Source organism: Myodes glareolus, chromosome X, assembly GCF_982192425.1.
Source record: "Myodes glareolus chromosome X, mMyoGla1.1, whole genome shotgun sequence".
Lineage (NCBI taxonomy): Eukaryota > Metazoa > Chordata > Mammalia > Rodentia > Cricetidae > Myodes > Myodes glareolus.
In genome coordinates, this window is record NC_142053.1 from 86,937,455 (window position 1) to 86,950,590 (window position 13,136).

At 36.1% G+C, this 13,136-nt stretch overlaps 1 pseudogene; it reads left to right on the forward strand.

Annotated features, from left to right (window-relative positions):
* The window catches only part of LOC125389212 (heat shock protein HSP 90-alpha pseudogene), a 101,736-nt pseudogene that overhangs the window by 570 nt on the left and 88,030 nt on the right, over positions 1-13,136 (forward strand).

A 13,136-nucleotide genomic window follows, 5' to 3' on the forward strand; every position in this document is an offset into this window, starting at 1 on the left:
CAAGCTGCAACAGTGTGTCCATAGTCTGGACAGCCTGCTTGAAAGAGTCAGAGTTTTCCCTGGCAGGACCACCAAGAAAGCTGGCATTTTAAAACAGCACAGCTTTTTTCCTGCTACAGCTGAAAACTGAAATGCTTTTACTCTAGTCTTTCCCAAGCTTTCTCAGTCTTTCTGTGGATGCTGTTATCCACATTGGGCACAATTCTGTAGTGATGAGGCGAGCAGGCCTGCTTTTTTGTCCTGCCCGGCTCCTACACGGTTAGCTTTATACCCAAAATAACAACACACAAATTGTATTCATTTAAACACTGCCTGGCCCATTAGCTCTAGCCTCTTATTGGTTAACTCTCACATCTTAATTAACCCATTTCTATTAATGTGTGTAGCATCACGAGGTGGTGGCTTACCGGGAAGATGCTAACCTTTGTCCATCTTGGGCCAGAGCTTCATGGCATCTGACTCATTGCCGTCTTCCCAGCATCCTGTTCTCTCTACTCCACCCACCTAAGGGCTGGCCTATCAAAAGGGCCAAGGCAGTCTCTTTATTAACCAATGAAAGTAACAAATAGACAGATGGCCCTCCTATACTTGTATATAAAACAAAACATATTGATTGTCTTTCTAGGTTGAGGTAACCTCAAAGAAATAATATTTTTTAGATTCGTCCATTTACTTCCAAACTTTACTATTTGATATTTCTATGAATCCATGACAGTAAGAGGTGTTTCTGTCTTTTGGTGTCTTCTTCAGTCTCTTTCTTCAGAGTTTTAAAGTTTTCATTGTAGATCTTGCATTGCCCTGGTATCTCCTAGGCAGTTTATCTTTCTAAGGCTATTATAAATGGTGGTGTATCCATGCTCACTTACTCATTGTGTTTATGTTGATATAAAGAAACTGAGTTTTGTATTTTGTATCCTGCCACTTGATGAAAATGAATAATTTTTAGACATTTCATGCTGTAACTTGGGGGACCTCTCAGGAATAACACCATATCATCTGCAAATAAGGAGAATTTGATTTCTTCTTTTCCTATTTGTATTCCTTTGTTTGCTTCTCATGTCTTGTTGTTCTAACTAGTGCTTTGACCACTCTACTGAGACGGAGTGAGGGTAGTAGACAGCTCTGTCTCACTATTGATTTTAATGAGATTGCTTCAAGTTTTTCTCTATTTAAAGTGTTGTTGGCTCTACGTTTGCAGTTTATAGCCTTTATTATGTTGAGGTATGCTCCCCCCAGTCCTATTCATGGTAAGACTGTTTTTCTTGAAGCAATGTTGAATTTTTTGCTTTAATTTTCATTTATTTACTTTTTTATTTATAAACAATCTTTTTCTCATTTTACCAATCCCAGTCCCCCTCCCTCCCCTCTTCCCATTCCCCTCACCTTTCTCCCAACCCCACCTCCATTCATTCCTCAGAGAGAGTAAGGCCTCCCATGGGGAGTCAACAAAGTCTAGCACATCAAGTTGAGGCAGGACCAAGCTCCCCCCCAACTCCATATTAAAGCCAGTTCATGCACTAGAAATAATGAACCCACTGTCAGTAACTCCACAAGCTGCCCAAGCTACACAATTGTCACCCACATTCAGAGGGCCTAGTTCAGTCCTATTCAGGTTCCCCAGCTATGTTGGATTTTTCAAAGACATTTTCTGATTCTCTTGAGATGATCATGTGATTGCCTTTAAGACCATTTATATGATTCATTGCATTTATCATTTTACCTGTAATGAACCAACTCCTCAGCTAAATTCTGAGATAAGTCATGCATTGTTCATCATGGATATCAGTCTTTTTTATTGAATTTTTGCAAGCTTTTGTTATTAAAGTAATACTGGCTTTGTGAAAGAGTTTAGAAAAGCTCCTCCTCCCTTCCTCCCTCCCTCCCTCCCTCCCTCCCTCCCTCCCTTCCTTCCTTCCTTCCTTCCTTCCTTCCTTCCTTCTTTTCTTTCTTTTAAACTAAAAACCACCATCAACATTGACAATTTGAGTCTTGGTTGTAGACCTTCCTTGGAAATATGAGAGAAATTTTCTGAGAAGTGAATCTATCTGAGACTGGGTTTTCCTTGGTCTTGGTCTGGTATCATTTATTTTAAGTTTCAATCTATTTATTTTTTTATATGGTGTCTTTAAATTGTTACTTCTTCTTTACTTAATCTTTTTGGTTTGGATCAATTTAGAAATTAACCGTTTCTTTTAGGCTTTCTAATTTAATGAAGTGTAGGTTTTGAAAGTATTCCCTTATAATATTCTGATTTTTTTCATGTCTTTTGTAACATTTATCATTCCTGATCATGTTTATTTGGCTAATTGTGCCAAGGGTCTACTGATCTTGTTTATCTTCTCAAAGAACTATATCTTAGAAGAAGTTATTGTTTTCTTTGTTTATATTTCATCTATCTATCTATCTATCTATCTATCTATCTTGCCATTTACTGGATTTGGGCTAAGTTTGTTATCCCTTTTCTGAACACTTGAGTTACAACGTTAAATAATTTATTTGTATTCTTTCTAATTTTTATATAGGCACAAAGAATTATAAATGTCCCTATTAGGATCATTTTTATTGTATTTCAAAAGTTTTGTTGTGTTTTCATTCCTATTTAGTTCTAACATTTTTAAACTTTTTGATTTCTTCTTTAATTCCAATAGTTCATGAAATTGGGTACATCAGAGTTTGGTGTGTATATATTTCGGATTGTGATGTATTCTTGATTAATTTTCCCTCAGTTAGAATGAAGTGTCTTTCACTATCTCATTGCATTTGTTTTAGTTTGAAGTCCATTTTGTCAGATAGTGACACCTCTTGCTTCCCAGACAAGTTTGCTTGGGATAGTTTTTCTTTCTATCTTTTCACTTGAAGGTGGTCCCTGTCTTTAAAGATAAACTGAGTTACTTGTAGACATCAAATAAATGTATTTTTGTTTCCTAATCCATTCAATTAATTGTGGCTTTTGATTAGGGAACTGAGTCCATTGGTATCTACGGTGTTTGTTAAAAGGTGTACGTTGACTGAAGTCACTTTTTGGGGGTGAGATTTTTATTTTTATTTTCCTGGTTTGTTTTCATAGTTGTAGTTTGAATTTCAATAATTATGAGTTTGTTTTCTATACAGTGTCTTGACTATGCTTACTCCTCGCTTCCGTCTAACTTTCAATATTCTCTGTAGGGTTGGTTTGACTGCCATAAATTCTTTGAGCTTGTTTTTATGATGGAAACTTTTTCTTTCTCCTTCCACTATGACTGATAGTTTTCCTGGGCATTGTAGTCTAGGTTGGGATTTGTGATCTTTTAGAACTTAGAGTATGTTGCTCCAACCTGTTTTACCATTTAATGTTTTCATTGGAATGTTGATGGGTTTTTCTTTATATTTGACTTTTCTATTATTCTCTTGTTGCTTCTTATATTTTGTCTTTGTTTTGTGTGTTTAGTGTAACTAGTATAATATGTCTTGGGGAATTTCTTTTCTTGTCTAGCCTATTGGTATTATGTGTGTATCCTGTATCAGTATAGTTATGTCTTTTCTTAATTTGGGGATGTTTTATTGTATGTTCTTATTGAAGATCTGGTCTATTGCATTGAACTTGATTTTTTCTGCCTTTGTCAATACCTATAATTTAAGGATTTACTCTTTTCATATTGTACCATATTTTTCTGTTGTTTTAGTGTATTTATCAGATGTATTCTTTGTTTCAGTGCTCCAATTCTGCTATATCATCTTCAACTCCTGATATTCAATATTCTAATGGTCATGCTCTACTTATAATGATTTTCCAAGTGTTTTCTAATTGGGTTAGTGAGTTTTTCAATTCCTTCCTATTTTCAACTTAAGTTCTTTTCAATATTTCTATGTTTTTACTGAATACCATTTTCAAATCCTGAAATGTCTTCATTATTTTATTCAACTATGTTATTTCTGTGTTCTTGTAAACTATTGGGGTGCTCTTTCTCTTCTGTTTAATTTCAATGAATTGTACATGTCTTCTTTATACTCTTGGAATACTTGGATACAATTTTATTGCTCTTTTAAATACTCTATCCTAAAGTTCATCTGGACAATTCTCATTAGAGAACATTTCTATATTACTAATGGAGTTGATGGAAGTTTTGTTATTATGATTTTTCAAATAGTTTGTATTTTCTTGCAATGATCTGGGCATGTGGACTGTGTTGGTTGTGTATCTGATATGAGCTTGCCTTAGGTTAGGCCAGTGAAGGAGATGCATAATAGGAGTTGGGCCCTAGAAAGCAGGTGCAAGAGCTGCTTGATTGGACCTACGCTAGGCCAAGTTTGTTCATGAACCCTATGTTGAGAGCTAGGCCTGAAGATGGTGGCAGATGTGAATGGCAGTTGGAGGAGGGACTCACTTGACAATGCTGCTTCAAGATTGTTTTATAATATTAGCATGTCATAGACAAGGAATGAAAAAGAATGACCTGAAGTCATCTGTTTGTGTAACTAGTTGACAGGACATAAAACATTTTTTAACAGTAACTGTCAACTTTACATAGTCTATAACCATCTGAAGAAAGTGTCAAATTTATTAGGTTGGTCCATGAAAACACCTCAGAAGAGTATATTGCTTGTCTTAATTTATATAATAAGGTTCAACCCACTTTGATCCTGACAGGTTCCTGACAAAGCAATTTTGGAGTATATAAGAAAACTATCTAAGCATGAACCTGTGAATGATCCAGAGAATAAACCATCAAGCAGCATTCTTCCATGGCTCCTGACTTGAGTTCCCACCTTGAATTTTCTTAATGTTGGATTATAACATAGAAGGGCAAACCAAATAAATATTTTCTCTTCAAGTTTCTTTTTTTCTAAAACACTGTTATAGTGACAGAAAGAAACTAGTGTACCATTTCAATAATTTTAAATGTAAAATTTAGTCATATCAAGTACGTTAATATTGTTCAATTATTACCATTATAGATCACAATATTTTCTGACTCCTAAAACACAGTTTTTATCAAATAAACTATGTGTTTGGAGTACAGATCAATTTTTTAGAGTAGTAACTTGGTATGTGTAAGGCCCTGGGGAATTCAATCAGTATTACTACAAACAGAACAAAACAAACACCAAGATTCTGAACCTTAAATCCTTAAAATTTTTAAATTACCTTTTTTTCAATTAGAATTAGTTTAAATACAACCATCCTAAGATTGCAGACTTCCTGTCTCCTGCTGGGTTACTTCCTTTTGGTTCTTCGTTGATACTAACTCCATTGCCCACACAACTCCCAGCACCTGCATTGTTAAGTAGAGTTGCAATCATTATCCGGCTATATAAAAATCTGAAGGCACAAAATATTCTTTGGCTTCATTGACTTTTCTTTCTCCCAAACTTTCCTTAGACCCTAAGTTCTACAAAAGATTTCTTCACTTTGTATGTTTTGTTCTTTCGTCCATTTATTTTCTTTTTATACGGTTGTCCGTGTAAATGATCACTTCGTTTTAAAGCCAATACTTGTATTTTAGCTCAAATTTGAATGTTTGCAGGCTGAGAAAGGTCCTAGCACACATGAGCAGGGTTGATTAAATAATAACAAAATCTGAATGAACAATCATACAACACTGATGTTGTTTTATTTTTGACGCCAGAATCCAGCTTCTTTAGTCTTTGAACTTGGGATGAAGATCAGCAGCTTTTCAAATATTCTCTAGGTCTTCCGTGCCACATTGGCACTACTAACGTGTGGCAAACACTGTGGATGAACTCTCAATGTTCCTCAAATTTGATCACTTCCTCAGATTTCTATGTAAACTCTCTCAGAAATTGCCTAAATATTACAACTTTTGTTATGGCAGAGTCTTAGACTGCACAAAGTCCATACTTCTTGTCCTGTAAAGCCTTTCCAACTGTCTAGCTGGAAACATAATTATGCTCTGCTAAAGACTAATGAGCTGCCTTTCTGAATGTGCTCTTTCTTTGCTAGAAGAAATCAATAATTCTTTCTTTGATTTCAATTCGGTGATAGCTCCTGGTTTGAAGGGCAAGTCTGTGGGGATCTGCAAACTCCAGGATCATACACCGAGGGCTCCAATGAGGCTGTGGTTCTGGGGACGGGGTTGGAAACTGTCCAAGGGGAAAGCTATGTATGGGTAGGAGGAAATTTTAGTTACCCTCTTCCTGGATCTATCTGTTCTTTATATCTCTGATTTTATTCAGGATAAGTTATTTTCTCACACTTTTTTTTCTCACACTTTTTTTTCTCACACTTTTAAAAAGGAGAATGATAAGCATCAAGGCATTTGTCAAACACGAATACAACAGTGCTGTTTTAGAAACATTTTATTTAGTCCAAACAAAAGCAAAATGTTATATGCAACTGTCACATAAATGGGAAGGTGAACGTTGTCAATGCAAATTTCAAACATTCATATTACTAGCCTAATTTATAACAGTTATTAGGAAGGTGACATTGGATAGAGTACCTTCTTAACCTGCAACAGGGAGATAGTGTTAGCCCTCATCAGAGAGTTGAGGTGCAGAATCACATAAGATAAATATAATAAAGCAGATAAATATACTAGCACTAGTAAAAACTAAAAATACGAGTTCTTGTTACTTTTACCTTTTTTATTCCTATCAATCAGAAGTAAAATAAAAGTATACTGTACTGGCTATTTTTATGTCAACTTGACACAAGCTAGGGTCAAGTAAGGAATCTCAATTCAGAAAATATCTCCATAGTATTGAACTGTAGGCAATCCTACAGGGAATTTTCTTAACTGGTGTTTGATGGAGAAGGAACCAGTCCATTGTGGGTACAGCCATACCCCTCCAAATTGGTGGTCCTAATTTCTGTAAGAAACCAAGATAACCAGTTTATGAGGAGCAAGCCAGTAAGCAGCACTCCTCCATGACCTCGGCCTCAACTCCTACACCCAGGTTCCTGCTAAATCTGAGTTTCTGTCCTGCTATCCCTTAATTGTCTGTGACTTGATATATGTAAGACTAATTAACCCTTTCTTTCCCAAGTTGCTTTTGGTAAGGGTGTTCATCACAGCAACAGCAACCCTAGCTAAGACATATATACAGACAGAAAGACCATTGGAATGACCACAGTCATGAAGTAAACCAGTGTGTATGCTAACTACTGTGCTGTCTTAGTGACTTAGCTGACTGGTTACTATTGTGGTCCAGCCTTGATGGATATGTTCTGGGGTAAGGGCATGTGTTGCAGGGTAGGGTAGATTAGAAAAATTAGGTAAGAATAAATCCTGGTCCCACTGCCAGTGGCCCCACAGACTACCCAAGCTACTTGAACTGGTGTTTTGGAGCCCATTGTTTTTGGAGGGATACCTTGCTCAGCCTAGATATAGGCAAGAGGGCCTCAGTTCTGCCTCAAAGTGATGTCAGACTGTGTTGACTCCACTTGAAAAGCCTTAAGCTCTCCGAGGAGTAAATTAGGGGTGGGGAGAAGATGTGGGAGAAGGAGGGAGTGGAAAATGAGATAGGTATATAAAATGAGAAAAAACTATTTTGAAAAAAAAATAAATTTAATAATAAAAAAGGTAAATTAGGTAGAAGAAACAGAGATATGAAAGAAATACAGAGATGTAGGATAGTACCAGGAGAGCAACTCAGTGAATGCTGAATCCTGAATACTGAATGTGCCCATGTTTATTTTCCATATGCTTATATACCCCAATCCAAAAAGGAGGGAAGAAAGCAAAAGACTGCTTTAACATGTGACAAAGGACAAACAGAACAACTACTTGCTTCAGTTCTTGAGACATCAAGTCTCTGTTTCCTGAGTTAAACATTCTGCTATTTTAGGCAAACAGTACAGGGACCACAGCTTAGACCAAGCATCCTGTAGGCCCCCACTCCCTGGCTTAAAGCCTTGAAGGAGCAGGAATAGGATTGAATTCTCTGACCTTTGATCAAGGTAGAGGGGAACCACCTCTGTGGGCCCTCCAATACACCAAATAACCACATTCTAGGTCAGGATATCTTGTTTGTAGCCACTCCTTAAGTCAGGCTTCTTGTCAATAACTTTGAAAGAGCAAGAGTAGGCTTAAGCTGTCTGACCTTTAGTCAAGGTGGAGTGGACCCATTTCAGTGGGCCCCCAGAGGTTACCCTGGAAACCACAATAAATTTAAAGAAGAAATGCTAGAAGGGAGGAAATCTCCCTTTGGGCTGGCTGACTAATAGAATGCCCACAATACAATCTCAACCTTCATTATAATCTCATCATAGGATAATAATCTCATACCATAACAGTTGACCATTTCCACGACTACAGCAGGAGAAAAAAAATATCTGAATGGTGCCACCTTAATTATTAGAAGAGATACCCATTTCCAGAAAAGACAAATATTCCACAACCTTTTTAGCCTGTTCCTCACCAGAATTTCTTCTGTCTGTGACTTCTTAAACGTTATAGGCAGACAAACTGAGTTGTAAGTTGTAAGTTTCTCCTTTATTTTTCTAGCATATAAATTATTGGTTCTTTAATTCTTAAAGAAACAAAGGAGTCAATTATGGATCAAAACTGATGACATATCCACAGTCATCTGCTTTTTGAAAACAAGACTAAAATTATGCACTGGAGAAAAGACATTTGCAATAAAATACAGAACACTTTTGATATCTATATGCAAAAGAGTACAACTAACCCCCATTACTAGTTATAAAAATAAACTAAAAATGTTTTGACAATTTAAGAGTTGTGAAACTAAGGGGGAAACAAGATAAATACTTTAAAACATTGAAAAGGCAATTGTACCTGGTGGTACAGGTCTGTAATCTCAATTTGGGAAGCTGAAGCAGGAGTATTACAAGTTTAATGCCAGCCTAAGAAAACTATTGATACCTTATCTCAAGATTTTAAATAAAAATAATGAGGGCTGGGGTTAGAGCTCAGTTGTTCAACACTTACCTGTTATATACTTGGGTAAATCCTTAGTAGCACATGTGCCATGGAGTGCTGGTGCATACACAGACAAACACACAGAGACACACAAACACACACACAAACACACACACACACACACACACACACACACACAGAGAGAGAGAGAGAGAGAGAGAGAGAGAGAGAAGAAAACATTGGAATGAATAAATATGTTTTATAGAAGATCTGTAAAACATGAGACACTAAATAGAACATATACAAATAGACACCAGTTTTACATGAATGCTTGTTGCTACAAATCACCAGGAAAATGAAAATCAAGACGATGATGAAATAATACTTTAACCTAGACCAGAGACAACAAGAGCTGGCACAAATGTAGAAAAAGCTTCAATAATTGAATATTGCTGCTGGGTAGAAAAATGTTAAAGTTGAACTCCCCACATATGATTCTATTCTGTTGCTGAAAATATGTCTAAACTAAATAAAATCTATCTATCTATCTATTTATATATATATAAATTTATGCTCATAAATATGAAAACACCCTTTTTAATTTTAATACTCATTTTTAAAAAAATAGACACAAATGGAAATAACCTAACTGAACATAATAAACATATAATACATATACAAAATGAAATACCACTCAACTATTAAAAGAAGGAAACCCTGATTATAATTCTTCCATTCTTATCCTCAGTCCTGTAGCAGACAAAATGCAGAGTCCTGATCTCCTACCCTACCTGCATTCCTTGGGTTCTCCACTAAAGCTTGTGGTGGACTCAGCTTTCCTCTCTATCTCTATCACTTTATGTGAGCTGCACATACATAGCAACTGTCTCTACCTGGAATCCCAGTGGTGACACTGCCTGGAAATCAGGTAGGCAGTTTTCTCTCTTCCTCCTGTTCACATTTACAAATTTGTAATTACATTCCCCAGCCCTGTAACATACTATTTGTAGGAGTCAGCTCTTCCATCCTATCTCCAGTTCCTGTGGACTCCATAAAACCTCATATCCTCCTTCCTCACTTCACTTTGTTTCAGCCATGGAAACCTAGAAATAGCAAAGTATTACTAACAGGTGCTCCTCCTCCCATTTCAACATTTTTCACTGGAGATTACAAACTCTTGGTTCAAATCCAGAGTCCCTTTAGCCTTCTCATCCCTCTCCATTGAGATAAGGCTTTGACTTCCTGAAACCTACTTGCAGGTTCATCCCACCACACCTCAAGCTCTCTATGGATCCCACATATAGGCATGAACAAGACCTTCTTTATACTTTCCTAAAGCCCCTTTAATCCTTTTCTCACAGCCTACCTCTATGTCTCCTTACCACCCACTAACCTGTACAAACACTCCCTACCAGGCAGCTCAGAGCCACCACACTTTCTTAAGATCCTGATAAGGCAAAACAAACAAACAAACAAAAAACAAAGAAAAAAACAAGAAAAGGAATACCTACTCAAAGAATACCTACTCAACAAAGGCAAGAATATATATCAACACCTAGAAATGCAATTATCTAGAACCCCAGATAATCAGACACAAGGACAAAACCACTGTCATTAACAGTCATGACAATGTGTCTCCAAAAGAACCCAGTAACGCTATCTAGTGTAGGCCCAGAAAAATGCAGCATAATGGAAGCACAAGACAAGGACTTCAAAATAGCTATTATGAGTATGTTCAAGATCCTTGAAAAGAATATGAATAAATCCCTTAAAACAGTCTATAAAAATACAAACAAGCAGTAGAATAAAATGATAAAAGCCATTCATGAAATGAAAGTAAAAATAATAGAAATTAGATAGAGTATCATTAAAGAAACTGAAATAGAGATAAAACTGGAAATAAATAAAAATTAGGAACTGAAAGCAAAAGATCAGAGGTGATCCTCACTAACAGAACAATACATGAATGAGAGCATCTCAGGCACAGAAGACAAGACAGAAGAAATGGATACCTCAGTCAAAAAAAATGTTGAATCTAAAAGAAAAAAATCTAGGATCAAAACATTCAGGAAAATTGGGACACTATAAAAACACTAAATCTATGAGAAATAGGAATAGAGGAAAGAGAAGAAATTCAAGTGAAAAGGCACAGAAAATATTTAACAAAATCATAGAAGAAAAATTTTCTAACCTAAAGAAGGAGGAGCCTAACAAGAAGCCAAATATAAAACCCCAAATAAACGGGAACAGAAAAGAAAATCTCTACAACACATAAAGCACTAAATTTATGGAACAAAGGAGGAATATGAAAATCTGCAAGGGAAAAAGACCAAGTAAGATATAAAGGAATGTTCATTAGAATGATGCTTGATTTTTCAATAGAAACTAAAAGAAAGAAGTCTTAGACTGATGTCCTACAAATTCTAAGAGACCACAGACGTCAACCCAGATTATTATAACTTTCAAAGCTATCAATCACAATTGAGGGAAAGAGAAAAATATTTCATTATAAAACTAAGTTTAGGCAACATTCATCTATAAATCCAGCTCTATAGGAGATACTAAGAGGGAAAGTTCAATCTGAAACACTGAACCACATTCAGGAAAACACAAGGAGTCAACAGGAATCAATAAATACTACTCCTTGATAACTCTCAATGCCAATTGCATTGGTCCTCTAGTAAAAAGATAGACCAATAGATTGGAATAGAAAACAGGATCCATCTTTCTGCTAAATTCAAGAAACACAACTTAACATCAAGGATAGACATTACCTCTCCATAAAAGCATGTGAAAAGATATTTCAAGTAAATGGACCTAAGAAGCAAGCAAATATGAGCATTTTAATATATAACAAAATATACTTCTAACTAAAATTAATCCCCAAAATATTAAAGGACACCATATACTCATCAAAGAAAAAATCTACCAAGAGGACATTGCAGTTCTTAATATCTATGTACCAAACACAAGGGTAGCCAAGTTCATAAAAGAAATACTACTGTAGCTTAAATTATGTATTGCCTCTCACAAAGTGATATTGAAAGTCTTCAATATCACATTCTCTTCAATTGACAGGTCATTAAGATGAACACCAAATGCAGAAATGCTGGAGTCAAATAACATCATAAATCAAATGGATTTAATAGATATTTACTGAACATTTTATCCAAGAAAAAACAATACCAGTCATAGAATTTTCTCGAAAAACCAGATATGTGAGCACAAAGTCATTCTAAAAAATATAAGCAAATTCAAATAATGCCCTTTATCCTGCATGACCACCATGAAGTCGAGGTGATTTTAAATGACAACAGAAACAAAATAATGTATACAACTGGTGTAGGAGGTTCTTTTATCTATGTGTTGCTTTTATTGGTTGAATAAAGAAACTGCCTTGGCCTTTAGATAGGGCAGAACTTAGTCTTACTCAACTCTATATGCCATATTTTGTTGATACCCATGGGAGACCTGTCCTTTCCTATACAGAAATGAAGAAGGAGAGATTAATTGGGGGTGAGAATAGAGGGACCATGGGGATAGGGCCTGGGGAGAAAGGGGAAACTGCTACAGGATATAAAAAAAATAATTGAATTCTAGACCTCTGCCAAAACTCAACCTACCTTCCCCAGACCTACATCACTCCAAGGACACATTATATCTAAACCTTCCACCCAGGCTGATCTACCTCCACACTCCAGGCTTTGATCAGAATGTACATCCTACACACCAGCCTAGTTCCTTCTGTCCATTTCACTTCATTATACCCAAGTCATTTCTACCACCTGGCCTAACATTCCACATGTCCTCTCTACTACCCTAACTTTCTCTGTCCATATCAGACTGAGAACTAAAAATAGAATTCCACGTGCCCATATCTCATAGCAAACTTGCAAACAATGTGAAATGTCAAGCTAGTATCTCTTATCAAAACCTACAAGTACCTTAGAATTAATTACCTAAAAACAAGAACATCAGGACCCAGAAATGAAAATTGTCATAAACTTCATGAAATAATTCAAAAAATTTATAGAAATAATGTGGGATTCCCCTCTGTATGTTGTGAATACCATTGGTGAATTAACAAACTGCCTTATCCTGTTGATAGGACAGAACTTAGGTAGGCAGGGAAAACAAAACTGAATGCCTGGAGAAAGGAGGCAGAGTCACAGAGAAGCCATGGAGCTGCCACCAAAGACAGACATACTGAAACGTTGCTGGTAGGTCATGACCTCATGGTGATGCACAGATTAATGGAGATGGGTTAAATTAAGATGTAAGAGTTAGCCAATGAGAAGCTAGAGCTAATGG